The following is a 23,077-nucleotide window of genomic DNA, read 5'->3' on the forward strand; positions in this document are numbered from 1 at the left end:
TCTCCAATATGTTTTAGCTATTTTTAGTTTGACAGTATTATCCACCAGGTTGGGAGCTCCCCGTCTGAGTTGGGTTACAGACTGTTGTTTAGTTGTCCCACCTCTAACTTTAGTGCTTGTTGAGATAGGCACTAGCCTCGTGGTCTACTAGTTGAAAGCTGTGGTGCATCTGATTAGCGAGTGCACCAATGGTGCACCAAAGCCAAGCCTGTTAGCATCCTCTCACTCCTGAACCATTCTCAGCACCTGAAACACTCTCTTAAAAACATCTCTTAAGTCAAAAGGCTCTGTCCATATTTCCTACACCTTGACTGCCCTCCACGCTTTCAACCATCAAGGTAGGACTGGTTATTATATTAATTCACCTGCACCTCACTTGCAATGTCCTGCAGTCAACATCCCTTTTCCAGCCCAAGCCTGTGAACAAGATTTCCCAAACACGTAATTCCCATGACTTTCATAGGACTCTTCTCCTTCTCACGCTTTGCAATATCACCTGTACAAATCACTGTGGCTACATTTAATGGAAACATACAGAGGTGTGCTCATTCTTTCCACAAGATAGAAAATGCACCAGAACAGTGCACCCTGCACATAACACAAAGATAGAGTGCCTTCTGCGACTCTTACACATCAGGCAAGTACACAGTCCCTACTCAGCTTTTGAATAAACAAATGCCCACACTGCTTTTCAAATACACAAAAAAAATCCATGGGCACAGCTCAAAAATGTTAAATAAAATTAATTCACAGAGTCAAACGCAACGGCAAATGATCCAAAGCTTGCTGCAGGCCACCAAGGTTCTTTACTATCTCAGCTGCTTCATACAGCAACACAGTTTGCTGCCACTAAAGTGTTCTTCCTTTAAAAAGGTGCCTCGCATGTGGTATTTGAATAGCACAACCCTAGCCAGAAAAACAGTGCTGCTCCCTATCAGGTCAAAACTGACTGTTTGAAAGAGATCGATGGAAAATTAGACAGGTGAGCAAAACAATGAAACGTTACCTAAAAGAGCAAATCCAAAAAAAGGGTTAGGAGAAGATAAATGGATAATATTAAAAATGGCAATAGGCTCAAACAAACAAGAAAAAACGTAACATTCTTTAGATAAACACAAGCCTCATGAATGTTTACAGAGAAAGAAAAAGTCAAAAATGTTTTATCATTTTGTAAAACACTGAAAGAAAAAAAAACACACTTTAGAAACCATAGAAACTGAAAACCTAAAAGCTTATGTATTTTATTTTCAATGTGCATTATTAGAGAAGAGGACTTGCGGCATGCATGGGAGGATTAACCACTTCGATGCTAGGCCTTTTCCTCCCCTGTGCTAAGCCTTTTTTGGGCTACTCGGCATAGTTAGTGCTTAGGCCCCCATACCTTTTTGTCCACATAAGACATCCACGCCAAATTTATATCCTTTTTTCCCAACAGCCTGGACATTGTAACGGTCCCCAGAGTTTGTGGATTCCCCGGGAGGGGACTGAGAAATTAGCCAAAATACAACTGCATTTTGTTTTTTGGGGGGAAAAAGTGCAGCAGAAGAAAGCATCTGTTTTTCCCCCGCAAATGGTATCAATGAAGAGCTTGCGGTGCTAAAATCACCATCTTTCCAGCTTTCAGGAACAGGCAGACCTTTGTCAGAAAACCAACATTTTGTACAATGTTTTGGCATTTTAGTGAGTCAAAGCCTATTTTTCCTATTTTGTGTGCTTTCAACCTCCAGTTAGTGGTAGAAATGGGTATGAAACCAATAATGGATACTGCAAAGCTATACATTTCTGAAAAGTAGTCAAAATGAATTCAACTGAACTGAATTCAGCAAGAAGTCATTTGCGTAGATCCTTCAAGGTTTTCCTATAGCAATTAACAGTTGAAATGTAATATTATTGATATTGAGTTTAAAAAAACAGCCATTTGTGCCTACATTTTCACCTGTAACTTCTTCTAAGTATGGAAGAGTTTTGAAAGCAATATACCATTACGTACACTGCATTCGTCTGGTTGTGGGAATATTTACGACTTGTAGGTTCAACAAGAACCCGAGGTACTCAGAGCAAATTACTGAGATGCACATTGCAATGGTTTTTCATTGTGTACCAGGTATACAGCATTTTATTTGGTAAAATATCAAGAGTGAAAAGTAGGTAGCTAGGGAAACCTAGCAAACCTGAACATTAAAACTAAACACCCAGGCGAATCCAAGATGGGGTGACTTGCATGGCTTTCACCAGGTTCTGTTATCCAGAATCGTTTGCAAACCTCAAACTTTGTAAAAAAAGATAAAAAGATTTTCCTCACATTTCTTTGATGGAAAGTTCTGGAATCTGCAGGGAGCCGCAAACTTACACCTTCCCTCGATGACTGCCGAGCCCGGGACCAAAACGCAGGAGCTGTCTTTGCAAAAACAGGTTGTTTTGTGATAGATACGGGGGTACCTGAGTTTTTGTTCCCGGGCTTGGTGGCCATCTAGGTAAACCTACAAAACCCATACATTTCTGAAAACTAGACACCCTGGGGAATCTTTGGAGGTGTGGATTGCGTGGATTCTGCAATGTTTTCTCACCCGGAATCCCCTGCAAACCTGAAATTCAGCTAAAAAACATAAATCACATTTCCGTGTGGAATCAGCGTGCCTGCACAAATTTCCTACCACCCAGTCTTCCCCTCTGTCTACTAATAAAAATGAAACCTCACTTGTGTGGGTGCCCAAAGCTAGGGGTGGGCGGAATTTGAGTAGTCGCGATATGCAAAGTTCCGCGAAATGGTAAAAAATCTCCGCGAGCACGCAGAAATTCCGCAAACACACGGAATTGCTTGTTCCGCCCGTTTGCGATGCTTATATCCTGTTCGCGAACGCTGTTTGCGTGCTCGAGGGGAAATATCTCACAGACACGCATTTTGAAAGCGCGAACAAGCAAAAAATTCTGCGAAGCCGAGGATTGCGGCATTTTTGCCAATTCCGCGTTGTTCGCGGAACGCAAAATTACCCAAATTCAGCGAGCGGAGTGGAATTTGCCTACCCAAAGCAGAGTCAGCTTAAAAACGTATAAAATGGAAAACTGAGGGGAAACCAATGTGTGTCCATAACAGCAGTTTTTTAAAGTAAACTTTTAGGATGGCTTTGCTTTGGGCACCCACACAAGTGAGGTATCATTTTTATCAGGAGATCGAGAGGAACGTAGTAAGCAAAATGTGAATTTTTAGCTAAATTTGAGGTTTGCAGAGGATTCTGGGTAAGTAAAATGCTGGGGGATCCATGAAAGCTAGACACCGCCAGCCAAGTGCCATCTACGCCCACCACCAGCCAAGCGCCAGTCCATGCACACTGCCAGGGAACAGCCAGTCTACACACACCACCACCAAGAGCTGGTCCACACACATCGCCAGCCAAGCGCAAGTCCAGACACACTGCCAGCAAAATGCCAGTGCACACACAGGCAGGTAATCATCAATACATGCAGACTGTCAGCCAAACTCCAGTGTGTGTGTGTGTGTATGTATGTATCTCTCTCTCTCTCCCTCTTTTTCTGCCCCCAAGGCAGAGGCCCAAAAAACAAAAAACAAAAAAGGGGAGCAACCTTTGAGTGTGAGGCCCCTCCCTAAGATGCCCACAAACAAATCCTTAGTGGGCTGGCTCGGATGTAATAACCAGCATCTGACCCCTGGCAGTAAGACTGTGCCCATTTTTGTTGTTTTTGAGGTGGTGGGGGCACAGACATGCCCATTTTGGGCTGCACCACCCCTACTCAAAGTAAAAATAGTCCCTGGTGTACACTGGGTTTTCTGTCCCCCTCCTTGGGGTGAAGGGCAGAATAGTCCCTGGCTGGTGCAGATCGGGGGCTACTGCTGTGCTATGCCCCCGGGGAAAGAACGACTGTGCCCATTGATTTTATGGGGGGGGGGGCTGGGCAGCACCCACCCCTACACTAAGAAACAAAAAATCTAGTCCATGGCGCCAAGTGAGCTATTGCCCCCACATGCTCTCGAAGTGGGGGCAGGGGAGCAGAAATACTGTACCCATTTTTTGGGGGGTGGGGGCATTGGCAATCTGGGCAGCCCACACCCCTCTTTTATTGAAAAGAAAACATAAATCTCTGCTGCCTAGTGGGCTTTCTGTCGCCCCTGTGGTGCATAAGAGGGGTAATAACCCCCATCTGCCCCACGGGGAGCAGAAAGACTGTCCCTTTTGTTTTTTTGGGGGGTGAGGGCATGGGCATGCCCATGTTAGACATCACCCACACCTATATTTTAAAAACAAAATAATCCCAGGCGCCAAGTGTGCTTTCTACCCCCCAGCAGAAACATTTTTGATACTATTGCACCGAAGCAACTCAAAAGGATCCCAGTCAAACAATCCAAACCTTGGTTTAATGGTGCCCTAAATGATGAGCGGTGCAATCTTAGACTCTCAGAGAAGCTTTGAAGAAACACGCCCTCCACCACAACTCTCATTCAGCTAAGGAAGGTGAGAAGTACATACAACAAACACATCCGCATTGCTAAAACATACCACTTCAGGGTTCAGCTGGATGGAGCAAAAAATAGAACCAAGAAGCTCTTTGAAATCATCAAGCAACAAGCTAACCACTCTTCCAGCCCGATCATGACTCCCTAGTGGGAAGGACTTCTCTGAAAAAACAAGGAAAATTGAACAGCAGCTGGAGCTGCTACATGACACTCCTTTTTGCGGCCTCTGAACTTTACCGCACCATCAGCTGAGTTGGCGGAACCCTCTGCAGTATTCCTTTCTCCTTCCAGATATCATGGAGCTTCTACACAACATGACGTCTCTTAAACCTTCCAACCATTTCAGCGATCCTCTACCTGCTAAGTCTTTTAAAGATCTCAATTCGCCCATTATCCCTCTGTGGTCCCAGATCATTAATGAATCTATCATATAGGGAAGGATCCCTGATTGCCTCAAGGCTGGGCAAGTTACTCCCATTTCTAAGAAGCCCAAATTGGATTTATCTGATCCTAACAACTACCGACCTATCACCAGCATCATGACTCTAGCTAAATTGCTTGAAAAATGTGTCCACTCGCAGCTATGCAACCACATAGAGAAATATCAACTCCTTAACTCCCTGACATTGTGGATGACGCCTTGAGATCCCTGGATGAAAATGTCCCTTGTCTCCTGACCCTTCTTGACATGTCCTCAGCATTTGATACCATCAAACATGAAAACCTGATTGCTCCTCTTCAACATAGGATGGGTCTCACTGGCCCGGTCCTAAATTGGTTTGCCTCTTTCTTACATATGCACACAAAGAATCAAAGTTAACCACTCCCTTGCAACCAGTACCCCGGTTACCATCTGAGTTCCCTAAGGATCTGCACTCTCGCCCACTCTTTCCAACCTTTTTATGGAACCACTTACTGTCATTCTGAACCATTCTAACATTCAGTACCACATGTATGTGGATGACACGCAACTGTACTTGAAGATCTCCTCTCAAGAGGATATAAAAACACTAAATGTTGCACTTTCACAAACTCAAAATGGTTAGCCCAGAACCATCTTTTGTTAAATACTCTCAGAACTGTATTCTTTCTGATTGCCCCCCCCAAACCACTCTGCACCTACCCTGGACTGGCTTAAAAAACTCACTGCTCTTAACTGCATCCCTCATGTGGTAGACTCTGCTAAATCGTTAGGCATCACCTTGGACAAACATCTAAATATGCAAGCGCACATCAGTGCAACTATTAGGGGAGCCAACTTTCAACTCAACACCCTTAAGACATCAGGCCGGCTGTACAATCACTGGTTATCTCTAGACTGGAATATGGTTTGGTGACCCTGGCTGGGCTTCCCAAAGCTATCTTGGCCCCACTCAGAGCTACTCTAAACGCATCGGCCAGGCTTATCACTGGTTCTAGAAAGCATGACCACATCTCCCCTGACTTTTTGCAACTAAATTGGCTATCTATCGAAGCTAGGATACGTTTCAAGATAGCCTGCTTGACGCATAAAGCCATATATTACAACACCCCGGTTTACTTGGTAAATAAGCTTGAACTTTCGGGCTCAGGCCGGAACTTAAGATGTACGTCCACCCTACTTTTGAAACCTCCCAAATTCAAAAAGAAAAGATCTTACAATCGTGCTTTCACCGGTCTTGCACCAAGAATCTGGAACGCCCTGCCTCCCGAGTTCAGATCCAATGCTTCCACTGCATCTTTCAAGAAACATGTCAAACGGCTATTCATGAGTGAACATTAACAGCATCAACTTGTTCTCATGCTTTGACTACAAATTTGATTCCTATTGTACACTGTTGTTGCGATTTATGGTATGTTTGTCTGTTAAATTGCTATCTCGCTCTAGGGCTCTTCTGCTACAGTTCGGGTTGGGCCTACTCCCTAACACCGGGTTTCCCCCCCCCCCAATTGTTTGACAGTGTATGACTTAGCTACACCTTTTATACCATTGTTTTGGTTTTATTCATGCTTTCGCCACATCTGTACAGCGCTCTGATACCCGTAAGGGTCTTGTTCGTGCTTTATAAAACTTTTCAAATAAATAAATAAATGAAACCAAAGTAGGAAATCTAACCAACCGGAGCTAAGAACCATTGTTGTGATTTTAGTCTTTTTATAACAATATTAAAAGCAATCCTACAAGTCCCAGAACGCAGCGTATTGTTTTTGAAAAGTCAGCACGGTCTGATCATGTTGCACATAGCATGGACTTGCTTGTCATTTAAAGATGGATACCCTGGCTGGAGGAGAAACAATGTGTTGAATACATGTAAAGTCCTGACTGCTGTGAGAAATATAAAAGAATGTAAAGCAGCTCCGACGCACGTCATGGCTTAACCTCAGGCCAAACATGCATAGCAACAGAGGGTTCGGAGGTGAAGGGGGCTCAGATTGGTGATCTGACTTACCAGCAAAACTGCAAAATCCTCGCTTCAACTTGGAAGCACCAGTTATCGGCGGGCTTGAGACTCGGCTCCTCCAACCAGCAACACACACACCCTACTCCAGCGGCCATCCAAACAACAGAGAATCGCAGAAATGCAGGCAAATACGGAACTTGTCAATCACGTTTTAGCAGTGTTTCAGGGTGGGACTTTCACCGGAAGTTACTTGATGAATTTCAGGACACTGAAACAAAAATAAAAAACAAAATCACGAGGAGGAGTCCACTGACGGAGGTGTGGCCAGAACAATGCTATTACCATGCTACAAGCTTGACAGTAGTGTTTATAAAATGCACTGTGATAAACGCTCAGCCAGACAGGAACTCGCCCCTACGTACATTCACCGTAATTACATCTTCGATCTACACATTTTTTACAAACTGACGAAAAGGCCTAAACGTAGGTGAGCTGTGTGAATATTATCACTGCAGATAGTAGTATGGGGAAAACAGCAATGGACTGGCAGCATTATACACAGGAGAAGAAATGTTCCAAGGCAGCCATGATTGTGTTTGCGGCCAGCACAGGCATAAAATAGAAAGAGGACTATGGAGCGCTTACGGACCATAATGCGAGCTGAGGTTCAGTGTCATGTCTGAACTGGGGTGGCAGAGTGGGCTAAAGAACGGTGACGGATTAAACCCAGATCAGTTGACTGGGGGTGAGTGCTTGCAATGTTCAACACTCCGTACATCATTTCCTTTGGTTTTTGCTTTGTTCGCCATAAGTTGACAGGGTATGCTCAGACGTGAGTCCCTTGCTCACTTTGCCACTGGATTCAAGCAAGCCTGGCTGAAGACGGCTGAAATACCCGAAACCGGTCCTAGGAAGCTTGTTTCCGGTCCAGGGAAGGCATGGCTTGGCAGTTTGGGCTGGACTGTTCCCATGAGGCACAGGGTCAGACTGATTTGCATATGGCCATGTCTGAACTGGGGTGGCAGAGTGGGCTAAAGAACGTTGATGGATCAAACCCAGCTCTGTTGACTGGGTGTGAGTGTTTGATTGGTTCTGATGCTCCGTCCATCACCACCCCCTTTTGTACCGCTTTGTTCGCCATAAGTTGGCAGGGTATGCTCAGACGTGAGTCCCTTGCTCACTTTGCCACTGGATTCAAGCAAGCCTGGCTGAAGATGGCTGAAATGCCAGAAACCGGTCCTAGGAAACTTGTTTCCGGTCCAGGGAAGGCATGGCTTGGCAGTTTGGGCTGGACCGTTCCCATGAGGCACAGGGTCAGACTGATTTGCATATGGCCATGTCTGAACTGGGGTGGCAGAGTGGGCTAAAGAACGGTGATGGATTAAACCCAGATCTGTTGACTGGGTGTGAGTGTTTGATTGGTTCTGATGCTCCGTCCATCACCACTCCCTTTTGTACAGCTTTGTTCGCCATAAGTTGGCAGAGTATGCTCAGACGGGAGTCCCTTGCTCACTTTGCCACTGGATTCAAGCAAGCCTGGCTGAAGACGGCTGAAATGGCAGAAACCGGTCCTAGGAAGCTTGCTTCCGGTCCAGGGAAGGCATGGCTTGGCAGTTTGGGCTGGACTGTTCCCATGAGGCACAGGGTCAGACTGATTTGCATATGGCCATGGCTGAACTGGGGTGGCAGAGTGGGCTGAAGAACGGTGATGGATCAAACCCAGATCTGTTGACTGGGTGTGAGTGTTTGATTGGTTCTGATGCTCCGTCCATCACCACCCCCTTTTGTACCGCTTTGTTCGACATAAGTTGGCAGGGAATGCTCAGACGTGAGTCCCTTGCTCACTTTGCCACTGGATTCAAGCAAGCCTGGCTGAAGACGGCTGAAATGCCAGAAACCGGTGCTAGGAAGCTTGTTTCCGGTCCAGGGAAGGCATGGCTTGGCAGTTTGGGCTGGACTGTTCCCATGAGGCACAGGGTCAGACTGATTTGCATATGGCCATGTCTGAACTGGGGTGGCAGAGTGGGCTAAAGAACGGTGATGGATCAAACCCAGATCTGTTGAGTGGGTGTGAGTGTTTGATTGGTTCTGATGCTCCATCCATCACCACCCCCTTTTGTACCGCGTTGTTCGCCATAAGTTGGCAGCGTATGCTCAGACGTGAGTCCCTTGCTCACTTTGCCACTGTATTCAAGCAAGCCTGGCTGAAGACGGCTGAAATGCCAGAAACCGGTCCTAGGAAGCTTGTTTCCGGTCCAGGGAAGGCATGGCTTGGCAGTTTGGGCTGGACTGTTCCCATGAGGCACAGGGTCAGACTGATTTGCATATGGCCATGTCTGAACTGGGGTGGCAGAGTGGGCTAAAGAACGGTGATGGATCAAACCCAGATCTGTTGACTGGGTGTGAGTGTTTGATTGGTTCTGATGCTCCGTCCATCACCACCCCCTTTTGTACCGCTTTGTTCGCCATAAGTTGGCAGGGTATGCTCAGACGTGAGTCCCTTGCTCACTTTGCCACTGGATTCAAGCAAGCCTGGCTGAAGACGGCTGAAATGCCAGAAACCGGTCCTAGGAAGCTTGTTTCCGGTCCAGGGAAGGCATGGCTTGGCAGTTTGGGCTGGACTGTTCCCATGAGGCACAGGGTCAGACTGATTTGCATATGGCCATGTCTGAACTGGGGTGGCAGAGTGGGCTAAAGAACGATGATGGATCAAACCCAGAACTGTTGACTGGGTGTGACTGTTTGATTGGTTCTTATGCTCCGTCCATCACCACCCCCTTTTGTACCGCTTTGTTCGCCATAAGTTGGCAGGGTATGCTCAGACGTGAGTCCCTTGCTCACTTTGCCACTGGATTCAAGCAAGCCTGGCTGAAGACGGCTGAAATGCCAGAAACCGGTCCTAGGAAGCTTGTTTCCGGTCCAGGGAAGGCATGGCTTGGCAGTTTGGACTGGACTGTTCCCATGAGGCACAGGGTCAGACTGATTTGCATATGGCCATGTCTGAACTGGGGTGGCAGAGTGGGCTAAAGAACGGTGATGGATCAAACACAGATCTGTTGACTGGGTGTGAGTGTTTGATTGGTTCTGATGCTCCGTCCATCACCACCCCCTTTTGTACCGCGAGGTTCAGTGCCAGGCTGATCTTTAGAGATTGTTCAGACACAGCTGTTGGTTTAATGTTCATATCAGCTGCTAAACCCACTAAGAAGTGTTGTGGGATACAGAGGGGGTGGGTGGGTCAGCACAGGGAGAGTAACTGAATGGTGAGAAACATAGCAGGCAAAGAAAGTAGTCCCCAGAGCAACTGATAAAGAACCATAGAGGAATGAGTCAGTACTAAGTCCCAGCTCTATGGAAGGAACAGAAGAGAGAAAGGAGGGACAAAGAGGCAGGACTGACCACTAGCAAGCAAGGATTTTTAAAGGATACTGAGAGAGATAAATGAAAGGCAATGGCACAAAAGGGGATGGACTTCAAGCGCACAGACTGATTACAGCAGGTCTCGAAGAGACAGCTGTGCTGTCTAGCTCGACCTAAAAAGGAAATCCCGCTGCTGTTTACAGCAGAGGGATTTGGTGGTCGTGTGCAGAAGACAGAACCATTTCGTCCTCTGCACCGAACGGGTTAACTATGAGACCTAGTGTGCATCAGGTTCAGTTTTCTGTAGTCGTGCATTCCAATTGGTTCTGGGAAGTGCAGTCTTTTTGTAACTACGTTTAACTTGGATGCTGATAAAGCTAGGGATGTAAGGCATAATACCCAAGACTCTGACTCTACACTTAGGAAAATCAAAATTCTGAGCATGCATACAACAGATAATGAAAACAAACAGATGCCAGAAAAGAAACAGAAAGGGAGGGAAAGAAACCCATTGGAAATGGCATGAGGCAGGGATGTCCTCTTTCACCCATACTCTTCCTGATTGCCCTAGAGTCCCTCGCATTTACCATATTCTCCTCGGAAGACATTTGTGGAACTGAAACCATAGCTAGAAACCTGAAAACTATGCTGTATGTGGACTACTACCTCCTTACTTTAGCCTCTCCAGATTTTTGATGCCAGCACTGATGTTCTCCATATCAGTTTTTACAGTGTTTTCCAGGTACAAAATGAACTGGACCATAAGTGACGTCTTACCCACTATGATCTATACCACGAGGGAAGCCCTCCATGAACATTTGTTTCTGTAAATCCCAGCCAAGTTGAAATATCACAGAGTATTGATTACTATCCGACTGTACTGACTAATCAAATGCACAGGGAGTCCACTAAGTGGAGCAAGCCACAGTTGTCGCTATAGGAACAAGTCCAAACTAAGAACATTGGGGTAGAGTCACAGGTTAACAACATTTTCCGTATGCTGCCTATACTGGTCCCGACCAGCATCAGAACTATGCCTAATAGACACAGCCATTTAAACATACTTTTGAGAAGGTGAGACACGAGGACCAGCCATGTCCAAACTTCAAGCCGCTACTTCTGGCAGACTGAGACTCTTTAAAATATGGAAATATACCATGGCGCATCAGCTCTTACAGCAAGCATATCGTTTTTCCACAGATCTGCAACGCACCAAATGGGTACTCCTAGGACAACAACTGTGGGTGGGCCACGAGAACAGCAAATGATATATCTGTATCATCACTCATAGATACCTTAAATAGGACTGCTTTGTGAGACTCACTTAACAAAAGAAGAGGGTCTAGCACAGCAGAAGCAATGCAGGGTGAAAATCTACGCCACCACGCACTCCGCATTTGCTTGGGCAGGGGGTACTGATTTTGATTCTTCCTGGGACCCTGTTTTTCTTGCTGATAGAGATCATAGATCAAGAAGGTCACTGTGATATTAGCAGGCAAATTGGATGGCAAGGATATAGCCTTTTTAACATTTATGCCCCCAATGTGGATCAAACGATCATTCCTATCCTCTCCAACGCTTCTCCTCACCGGAATACACTGTTACCCTGAGTTACTTGGAGGAGATTTTAACTGCGTGGCTGATGCGACTTTAGTTAGATCACAACCCCGCGCACATCACCACTACATAAAACTGCCCACGCGTTTTGATATTGGATCAACCATTGATGATTTGTCGATACCTGGAGAACCTTAATTCCGAATGCGGCTTCTTTTTGTATTACTCAGGTAAGCACAAGCTATCAGTTTGCTAACATACTTTCTGATGCTCGGCTAGCGTACATGCGAGAGCTGGCAAAACAAATATTGCAACCACAAGCTGTTTTTACTGATTCTGGACTGAACATTGTCCAGACCCTGCATACGATATGGAAGTTCAATACTGCGATGATGAATGAGGCAGCCTTCAGATCTACCCTCAGGAACACGATCAGTAAATACTTTATGGAGAATACGGGAATGACTTCCATCCCATAAGTGGAGTGGGAGGCATTCAAACTAGTGGTATGCGGTCATAGCATCTCAGCAGTAGTAGGGGCCCGGACTCCGATTCATCCTAAAATCAAACACTAGGAGTACCTCTTAATGAAACTGGAACTACCAACAGAGAGGGAACAGGGCCTCATAACAGACTGAGAGTAGAAAGAAAAAACCTTCTCAAACTAGTGGAGCGACTCCAGGATTACGATTATCAAGCATATATTATTAGGGCACACACAGATTGTGATAAAATCAGCAGATTACTAGTGGGTCTTGCCAATCCTGATAGACAGGGTTTCCAAATACTGCAGATGTGAAAAAAGGGAGGGCGACCTGGTTTACAGGTAGGCCGAAATTAATACGGTCTTTGCTGTCTATTATTCTAACATCTCTGGGTGCTCTGATGAGGTGCCATGCAGGATTATGTTCTGTCAGCAAGTATGAAGCAAATATCAGTGGCAGTGTCTGCATCCCTAGGAGGTGATATCACAATCCAGGAAGTGAGGGGGAGATTAAAGCCCTGGACAACGAACCAGGCTCAGAAGGCTTGCTCCTGGAATTTAATGTATGTTATGTAGACACGCTTATCCCAATCTTGACTACATTGTATAAGGCAGCAGGAACAGCGGGAGAACTCCCACCAATGATGGAGAGTACCCGTCTGTTCCCCTCCACAAAAAGGGAAGCGTTATAAGGTAACATCCTACAGGCCCCTTTCCATTTTAAATGTGGATTATAAAATACTTAGTAAAACTTTGGTTACTGGGCCCCCATCTAGGTGACCTTATTCACACTGATCATCCAGGTTTTATACCTAAACGTAGTATGATCCCTAATTTTCACCAAATGCTCCGTACCCCATTAGTGGACTATCCTAAAGCAGTAGCGATCAGCACTGACAGAGAAAGCTTTTGACTCTCTGCGCTGGGACTTTCTTTACGCTACACTGGCCAGCATGGGACAAGGGAATAGCTTCCTCACCTGGACACTTCTGCTATATTAGTCCCTGATGTCTCGGAGCCTGAACTGGGGTGTCTTATTAGCACACTGTAAGACAGAGTCCGGACCTGACAGGACTGTCCGCTGTCGCCAGTGCTCTTTGCCATGGTTGTTGAACCACGAATCTAATGCATTCCCAGTACATGCTCCGACAATGGGTGAAATTCTGCCAGAAATAGGGCAATCTCTGCTGGAATCCAGTTACATTTTGCTACCTGGGTGTTCATATTTACCACAACGTAACCGATCTCCTTGAGAGCAGTTTTCAACTAGCGCGGACTTCACTGCAGACTTCCATACATTTTTGGCTAACACTTCCTCTATAAGTCGCGGGCAGGGTCATGCCTTCAAAGATGGTTTTCCTTCACAGTCTCTCGTATTACTTTGCAGCTTGCCAAATTTTACTCCCAAAATCCATCTTTCAGGCGATGAAAAGCCTATTGATATACCTCATATAAGGCATGGGATGTCATAGACTGGCATTAACCAAACTTCAGCTCCTCACTAATGGAGGTGGGTGGTGGTGCCTGACCTGGAGCTTTATTACCTGGAAATGGGTGCCTACTGGAGACATTGTGAGGTGAGGGGGGGCTGGGAGGGGGGGCAGCGACTGGTGTATGCTTTCTCCCCACCCGTACCGTGATATTGGTCACACTGTTTAGCCGGAATGCTCGAACAGGTGCTGAGTATTCTGGTCTCTTGTTGAATACCCTTGAATTGGAATGGGCCTAGGCCTTGCAGACAACACATATGAGGGTTCCGCATGCAAAGGACCGCCCCCTGTCTGCATCATTACTAGTCCAGCATGAGGGATATTGGACAGGGTTGTGAGAGAGAAGGGGTATTAAAGTGCTAGGGAACTGGTATCAGGGGTGTGGAATTTATTAAAATATCTACTTGTACAAGGGGCAGGTTGCTTCATAAATCTACTTGTCCTGTAACATAATCCACTTGTCCCTTTGGTGCCATGTAGTGTGGTGACAAATTATTGCAGCAATCTCATTAAATAAGAGCTCTTATATAGCCTCTCTGATTATGCCAGGCCTCATACCAAAGTGATGTTTGAATATTAGCAACCCCTTTCTGTTGCCACGTTTCTGCAGAACTACATACTGGGACTGAAGGTATTGGTAAGAAACAGTTCTAGGGTTGTAACGCTCTTATGAGTCTGAGCAAACCTACTAAATTGCATGTTTTAAGGGTTTTCAACAACTCTTCTCTAATCTTTTCCCATATGAGAAATTTTGGAAATTTACTCCTGACAATGGCAGTTGTAGACCTTCTTCCAGAGTTGGGGAAAAAGTGGTTGGAGGGAAAATGAACTTGCAAAGACTCATGTTTTTGCATGAGCAAATCTACACATGTATATTTGCTCATGCTAAAATGCAGCTCACAAATATTTTCTAGGAGTAGAATTTCTTGCTCTACTAATTTGGTCTGGCGTTAACCATGACCTTTTGTGTTTATTAAAATTCTCTCTCTCTCTGCATCGGCTGGGTTCACTGTGAGTGTCGGCATTCTGCTCTTTCACAAGGAGAATATCGGCACACAAAGTAGTTTCGTTCAGTGCCAATAACTAATGTGGCAGTGTGTGTTTATTTGAGACCAAAAACAAATTTTGCTTTTGCTAATGTTTGTTATAATGTTGAGGGCCCTGCAGCTCTCACGTCAATACGTTTTTACAAAAAGCATGCCAAAACAAGTCACGCATTGCCAAAATTAAAAAGCTGACCATCAATTTCAGACCTACTGGTTTTGCCAGTGCTTGTTTTATTTTTGATTCCCATCATCTTATTAAAACTGGCTACACTGATTTTCCAATATGAATATTTTGGGGAAATACTAGCATGCATCAACACATTTTACTAAACGATGCTTCAAAGAAATGGTATCTAAAATTTTACAGTAGTTAAGCAAAATCTTTTTTTTTTTCTACTTTCATTTTTTTGGGAACATTTTATATTAAAAGCAAAGAAACAATCATGCTTTCAAGCTTCTGCAAATATTTGCATCTAATCAGAGAGCATTCTCGGAGCATTATGCATAGCCTCATATTGCTAAACTTTGAAACCATGTGTACACATTTTTATACTGGAACCACTGTCAGTAGTGCAGTCAGAACTTACATTTACTGAGAGCGCTCACCCTAATAATAAAGGATTTCAATTAATGAACCATAAATTGAAGTTTAACAGCATTAACATATGCGCACAAATATTAACTTAACTGCAAGCAGTGCCCTTCCCTGATCCTTAATGTGGTGCTGCAAATTGGCAGCCAAAGGGTTTGTGCTGTAGGGGGTTGGGCCTACTTTGCCAAAGGACAAAATACACATCAAAACTTGTTGCCCTTGACCCCAAACAATATGTCCTGGGTGTCAGGCTATAGGAATTCCACACCCCTGTGGTATGCAGGTAAAAGAATAAGTGACTTTGTGGATCTCATAAACGAATATGCTCTACCCTCCCACACGTTTTTACGTCTCGCCTACGCAGCGCGCATGCGCAGCATAGGAAAGAGACCTTTAGTAATCAGCACAGCTTTCCCGGCAAAAACGTGCATGCGTTGCATTGCTTCCAATGGCAACGCGTGCACGTCTGGAGATTCACTTGCGGGAGCGAGCAGCTGGCGCCATAGGTTATTAATTATCGCGCCTTGCTGCTCGCTCCCGCAAGGGAATCGCGCAGGCCCCCTCCTCTATCCCCTCCCCCTGCTGCCGCGCGAGGCGCGCACGCTTGTTTACTATAGTTGGTGTGTTTATTGCTTTCCCCTTTTAGAGATAAATCCTAGTAGGCAAATGTATGTACTTTATAAGCCCCTGCAATGCAACCCAATTTTCATGACGGCGCACTTAGGGGAAAGTGCAGAGATGAGGAAGATGAGCCTCCATTCATAGTGGCTGCCAGCGATTCCTTTACACAGCACTCTGCTTGTTGCAAATGCTCCATGAAGTCGGGGCTCGGGGAGGGCGCGGTATTTGTGGCGAGGCGTGGGGGTTTAAGGGCTTTGCTCTGCATCCTGGTCTTCGCTGAGAAGCTTAGCAGGAGCGCGGAGCAGGAGGTGAAGTGTTTACGTGTTTATTTGCCAGCCTCCGAGACGGCTTATTTATATGAACAGTGACGCAAAGGTATGGTATTAAGGCCGAATTGCCTTTTCAAAAACAGACAGTTAAAGAAACTGGCGTGCCACTAAATTAAGAAGTAGGAGCAGACAGAAAACACCCTAATCCTCCGCCCCTTGTTTTCCTGCTAGGAATGGCACAGCTTCAGAAGCGGCATTTTACTGATATTGCTGATAAAATATCTCATTATCCCATCTAGTGTTTTCAGATTAATAGGAAAGACGGCGAACATCGCTGACAGCCAGACATGGGAGATGATGATATAAGAAGCGATAAGGCAAAATGCAATCCAGCATTGAGGCGGCCCTTGGAATAATCAAAGGTCCTCCCGTAAGACAGAGACGCACGCATCACGCCTAGGGCTGCGCGCCCCCCACGTCGCCGCCCAGTTTAAGATTGCAGTAACTGAGGTGTGACATTAGAAAGGGCCTTGCTGAAATGGGCTGCGAAGAAGCACTCTTCCAGGCGTGACGCAGCTAAAGCACCGCTTTTCGAAAACGCAAGAGTTCCTGCCCAGACCCTTACCTATTGCATACATGCCAAAATACCCGATTCCAGCGGATGGCTGCCGATTTTGCAGCCAAAAATGACTTTCTTTCAGCTGCCTCCCACCGGAAATTGCTTCTGCTGACCCAGAGACAATGGGGAAAATAGCATACATGCCAACAACTTGGAGCACACAAGTTTTTAAAAAAACAAGCATTGGCATAGCCAATAGGTCTCGCCTTTTGGACCTTATAAGTATTTAGCTATGCAGCACAATATCATTGGTACAACAGCATCGACTGTTGCATGGCTAAACACATATAAGGTCCCAAAGGCGAGTCCTATTGGCTATGCCAATGCTTGTTACTGTATGGGGCAAACATGTGGAGGGCCTGTGGAGGACAGGCAAGAAGCCCTGGAACACAGAGGCCTAGACACCATGTGGAAATAACGTCAATCCACAAGGTGGGGTAGACTTTTGAGAAGTTGAATTGTTGTGCCAGTAACATGGATGTAGAATAGCCCGGCAGACCCTAGCAACTGTAATACTATTGTAATACTATTCAAACCATCACATAAGAAATTCCATAACAGAAGACTAACCTAACCAATGTCTTATTACATCATATAACAATAAACAGTAAAGCCATCCTATCTGGAGGTGCTGCATATCTTCCCCCTTTTTTCTTACACCGCACACACATATAGAAGCACAGAGACATTACCACACACAAACAAACGCATACAAAACAGGAAAAGAGATCAACACATAACCAGAGAAAAACAATACCTATGGCAAATATAAACAAGCATTGGCATAGCCAATAGATCTCGCCTTTGGGACCTTATGTGTTTAGCCAGAACTGTTTGCTATGTTGTAGAGAATTGTGGCTGCTTTGCATCATGTTGTAAAGTTATAATAAAAAGTGTTAAGCATTTTTGTTACCTTTATACAAACCAAGACGAAATTATATACAACTTAACAACCTGATTAAAAAAAGATTTTAACATAAAAATGTCACTAGTGTTTTTGTACTTATGTGGCCCAGTGGGATTGTGTGGAGTGTATTTGTTGCATTGAATAGAATGTAATTATGTGAGGTGTAATTATGTGGCACTGAGTGGTATTATGTGGAGTGTATTTATGTTGCATTGAGTAGAGTGTAATTATGTGGCGTGTAATTATGCGGCACAGTATTATGTGGAGTGTATTTATGTTGCATTGAATAGAGTGTAATTATGTGGTACTGAGTGGTATTATGTTGAGTGTATTTAGGTTGCATTGACTAGAGTGTAAATAGGTGGCGTGTAATTATGTGGCACTGAGTGGTATTATATGGAGTGTATTTATGGTGCATTGAGTAAAGTGTAATTATTTGGCTTGTAATTATGTGGTACTGAGTGGTATGTGGATGTATTTATGTTGCATTGAGTAGAGTGTAATTATGTGGCATGTAATTCATAGTATGATGTGTTTTAATTGGAATGGTTTAAAAGTTCATTGTATTTAAATTTCAAGGCAAGTTTACTTTCTAGCCATTTATACACGAAATGTGCAATGTCAAGCAAATCGAACAAATCAAACACAGCTTATGCATACATACTTAGCACAAGGTCGTGTGAAATCCAAGAAGGAAGATTGTTATCAGGTATGCAGAAATTAGTGTCACGGCAGTGAAAATAAGAGGAGGGCAAAACTAGTTTGGACCCTTGCTGAGGCATCATTCAAGTTGAGCCCGTAGTTCCTGCAAATTGCCAAAATAATTTGCAACCAGCAACTTATCTTTTCACTACTTTTAGTAACAAATATTTAAAATAACAAAAATTCTCTTAGGAAACTACAATATTTAGTAGAAATAGGTATTTCCAATACGGGGCTAGTAAGTATCTTTGCCAGCGTAGCTGTAAAAGTTCAAACAATTGCTTCATATGAAATAAAAACCCACTACAGCAATGTTTGAATTCAACAAGTTCTGGCTCCAAGTGGCAGCTACTCTATTTGCAAAACCACTGAATCCTTTCATTTAAAATATCAGAAGGGTGAAAATTGCAATTGCATTTATACAGTGCTTATACTACAACTGACAAGGCATCGAAGCACTTTATGCCAATAGCACGCTGCTCCGGAACCCCAAGTTATTCGTTACCGTTGATTAAAAAAAACAAGCATTGGCATAGCCAATAGGTCTCGCCTTTGGGACCTTATAAGTATTTAATTCTGCAGCACAATATCCTTGGTGCATCATCAACTGTTGCATGGCTAAACACTAATAAGGTCCCAAAAGCGAGACCTATTGGCTATGAGAATGCTTGTTTACTCTGTCATTCCCCTCTAAGGAAGAGGACAGGCTTCATCGTACGGACCTGGAAAGATCTTAGCTTTACTTTTAGCGCACAAAGGTGCATCAGTTTTTGCAATGTGATAGGTCTCGCAATTACGCGAGTTTGAGCTATTGGCATTCTAAACGACAATGCACTTTTTGTTTTGTTTTGATTTTTTTTATATAAATCTGTTTTATTAAAGAAAGGGAGAATGATCAACAAATACACAGCATGGTGCCTACAACCCTTTAGCTGGCCGGCCGCATTATGTAATGAACAAAGAGGAGACAAGGATGCGGCATCAGTAGGTTGTGCGTGGAGAATAGGTTACACAGCATGTCGCCTACAACCCAATCAGGGCGGCCGCATAGCATGATAATTGTTTTGCTTTTTTAAAAACATAAATAAAAGGCATTGTTGTTTACAATGCCAACAGATTAAACTCTCATAAATGCGAGACCTATTGCATTGCAACAGGTCTCGCAATTACCCGAGTTTGAGCTATTGGTATTGCAAAGGACAATGCCTTTTATTTATGTTTTTGTTTTATAAATAAAACGCATTGTCATTTACAATGCTAATAGGTTACACTCGCGTAAATGCGAGACCTACTGCATTGCAAATGCTGGTTTGTTAAATGTGGTCTATTTACATCGAAAGTACAACATGCGATTAACGCGAAAATCTTTCAATATGTTATTATTAAACATTTACATATTTTTGTGATGTGTGTACTCATCAGTGAGTACTTCCCTTGGGAATCGTGAAAATCTCTCCACCATTTCACCCCCCAACATGTGTCTACTCAGGACCATAAACGTTAAACAAAATGTCTCAGAATAGACAATACAGTGAAGTAACCAGCTTAGAGGACTATGATCATAACAAATGCCATAAGGGGACTTGCAGAGCTCCTCAAAGCTGTGAACTTACTGAAAACCACAAACTGAGCTTACTGAACCATAAACTGAGCGTATCTCTCTCACACTTCTTCATCCATCACACTACAAAAGAGCTGCAACACATAAAATCCATAACACAATAAGTGTACCTTAGTGGTGATCACACACAACATGGAAACACTCCCCACACCAAATCAAAACAAAGACCACACACCCTAGACGGTGTAATGTGCTACCCATGAATGGAAGTGCTTTAGTGCCCCACGTAAGGATATTAAGCTTTCTATAAATGTTGCAATACAATATTTCCAGGCAGCTGTACTATAACTATCATGGTCAAGGTTTCAGCTTGCCTATTATAGTCCTACTAATCAACATCACGGATATACACTTTCAGCTGTGCCAGTGTGCCTACCCCATGTCCTGCTATGCCCGCTAACTGCTAGTTCTGTGTTTGTTCGGTGACTTTAGACTTTGAATATTGTCGTTTAGAACAATTTTCATTTGTTCTCTCTGAGGATGAGAGACCTTGTTCCAATATGCATACCCCAATGCAAATACCAGCTCACCAATCAATATGTGTAAGGTGCCAGTGGTGGAAGGAGAGACTTGGAAAGTTGTAAGTCCATCATTTAAGTTCTAAGTGGATCTGTCATATGTAACGGACACCTTTAGCCTGACCTGGCATTTTAAGTGTGAGCACTGTGGATTCAGGTTAGTAGGGTAGTGGCCTAGCGCAAACACTTCAAAGAGTGTAAAGGTTGTTTCTAAATATTGGATTGCACCAATGGCTACAAATGCGGACATTTGTCATAACATGAACATAGCTTCTTTGCTTTTCTTGTGCTCCATTAGTACCCAAAGTGATGCCCAAAAAGCCTCTAAATGTCACACAATCATGCTGAAAAGTTATAAATGTCCCAGATAGGCAAACTAAAAACCTGGCAGCAATGACGACATACATGTTTTAAGTAAACATACATTGAGCACCTGTGCAATTCTCATTGCTAATATGAAAAAGCAGGCAATACCGTTAGCAACGTGGTTTCCAAATACATCAGGAGTATTTTGCTTACGTAAGTGATTTATGCAAACTAAATTTTGCCCGTCAGTGCTCTCTGCATAGCATTAGCAAGCGGCAATCTGTAAACAGAAATGTTGCATGTAATGATTTTTATTGTCGATGTTGCCGAAATCTGTAGGCATGCTGTATGCAATGTCGGGCAGCCTGAAAACACTGCTGTGTGTTGTGCGTGTGACAGAAGCCCTGTTCGCAGCTGTGGTGAGTATGCGTGCTCTGCAGAGGCCTGCCAGCTCCTGCAGCACCTACCGGATCTTCGTCTCCCTGGGTCACGTGAGGGTATCACTAGCGAGGGAAGTGGAACAACGTCCTTTCAGTATGAGCGGCGAGTGCCTGAGGCTTCATGCTCTCTTTCCAGGCAGCAGAGAAGCAGGCTTCAGCCAGCCCCGGTGACTTCCTTGCCTCGGGTAAGTCACGACTCACGAGTGGCTTGTGTAATCTCCTGGTTCAGGCGCAGGCACATCATTAGAGTGCCACTAGTGTGGACCAATGAGGATGGTCTCACAGGGTGGGTCTAGCTCAGCCAAAACAAATATAACGTCTCAGCAGAGAAAGCGGCTGCAATGTTAGCTTCTTATTTGACCAGCGTGTTATTAACAAGCTGAAGTTAGCCTTTTATATGGCCAGCATCTTATTCGCAGGCTGAAGTAGGATTTAAATGCGATAAAAACAAGCATTAGCAATGGCGGGGGAAGGGGAAGGTGGAAAGGCACAGACAGCGGAGAGCGGGCGGGGGGGCGTTTCTCTTGCGAGGGAATCACCAAACGTGCACGCGTTGTCATTGAAAGCAATACAATTTGTGCACGTTTTTGGCCCAAAAAGTGTATAGATCACTAAAGGTCTCCTCCTACGCAGCGCGCATTGCGTAGGCGAGACCTAATAAACACATTTACTTTAACTTTCGATTTAGGTACTTGGCAGCAACATGCAACCGTGTGGCATTAAAAGCCGAAACGATGTAGACATCAACCACAACTTTCTAGTTAAAATAGATGTACGAGGTTTCTTTTGAGTAGGTCAATTCAAAAGCTTAAAAACACACTTAAATAGTAACATCTCCTTTGGCTGTCAAATGGTGCAATGCAGTGGTGTCCAAAATGAGAAGGTCGCATCTGTAAAAGCAGCGTGTCCAGAAAGAAGGCAATTACAAATTTAAATTACCGGTGTATTAACAAATTTAAAAAAAATGTACTAAAACACTCAAAAGGCCTGAAACCCACTCCAACTTTGAGAATTTTGTAAAATAGGGAGTGGCATCGCTCAAGGTCATCCACTGTAAGAGTCTGAAAAAATGCAATACTAAATGTTTTACCTATAACTTAGTGTGTGTGAGTGTGTATGTAAAACATGTTCACATGCAAAAGGCCATTTTAGAAAAAGTTTTTTTTTTTAAAACTCCGTACCTTGAGACATTGCTACAGACCGAGCCCTCTTGCTCGGGTTTGTCATCGTCTCACATCATCTTTGTATCCTTTTAATATTGGTGGGAAATACCACTGCTCCGAATGGGGTGCTCAGGCATTTACTGTCAAAAGTTGAAAGAAAGGGCAATACAAGGGCTTTGGGACAGGAGACATATTACACTTATTAGCGTATGTGCGCCCCCCAGATTATAGAAGCAGACGATGGACAGACTGGCAGCCATTCTTCTTGAAGCAGGTTCCCACACCCACATCATAGGGGAAGACTTTAATGATGTGATGGACCCTACATGGGATCGCACAACAGTCCACCAAGGAGGCCCTAGGGAAACCCCACTCAAAAGGTTCGTAGATACACTGACACTCACGGACCTCTGGCGGAAACAGCATCCCCAGACCAAAGCATACTCCTTCTATTCCGGGGCTCATAAGGCATTCTCGAGTATAGACTACATATTTACCCTGATAGGAGAAGTAGGGGAATACAAAGGATT

At 44.3% G+C, this 23,077-nt stretch overlaps 1 protein-coding gene across 4 annotated transcripts in view; it reads right to left on the reverse strand.

The window, feature by feature from the left end:
* Positions 1 to 23,077, reverse strand: part of LOC146835338 (uncharacterized) — a 542,691-nt gene that overhangs the window by 506,361 nt on the left and 13,253 nt on the right. For all 4 annotated transcript variants that reach the window (XR_014960720.1, XR_014960719.1, XR_014960721.1 and 1 more), the window contains exon 2: positions 6,901 to 7,120. The gene's annotated coding sequence lies outside the window, so the exon portion shown is untranslated. The remainder of the gene's footprint in view (positions 1 to 6,900; positions 7,121 to 23,077) is intronic.

This window comes from Triturus cristatus, chromosome 4_2 (assembly GCF_964204655.1).
Source record: "Triturus cristatus chromosome 4_2, aTriCri1.1, whole genome shotgun sequence".
Taxonomy (NCBI): Eukaryota; Metazoa; Chordata; class Amphibia; order Caudata; family Salamandridae; genus Triturus; species Triturus cristatus.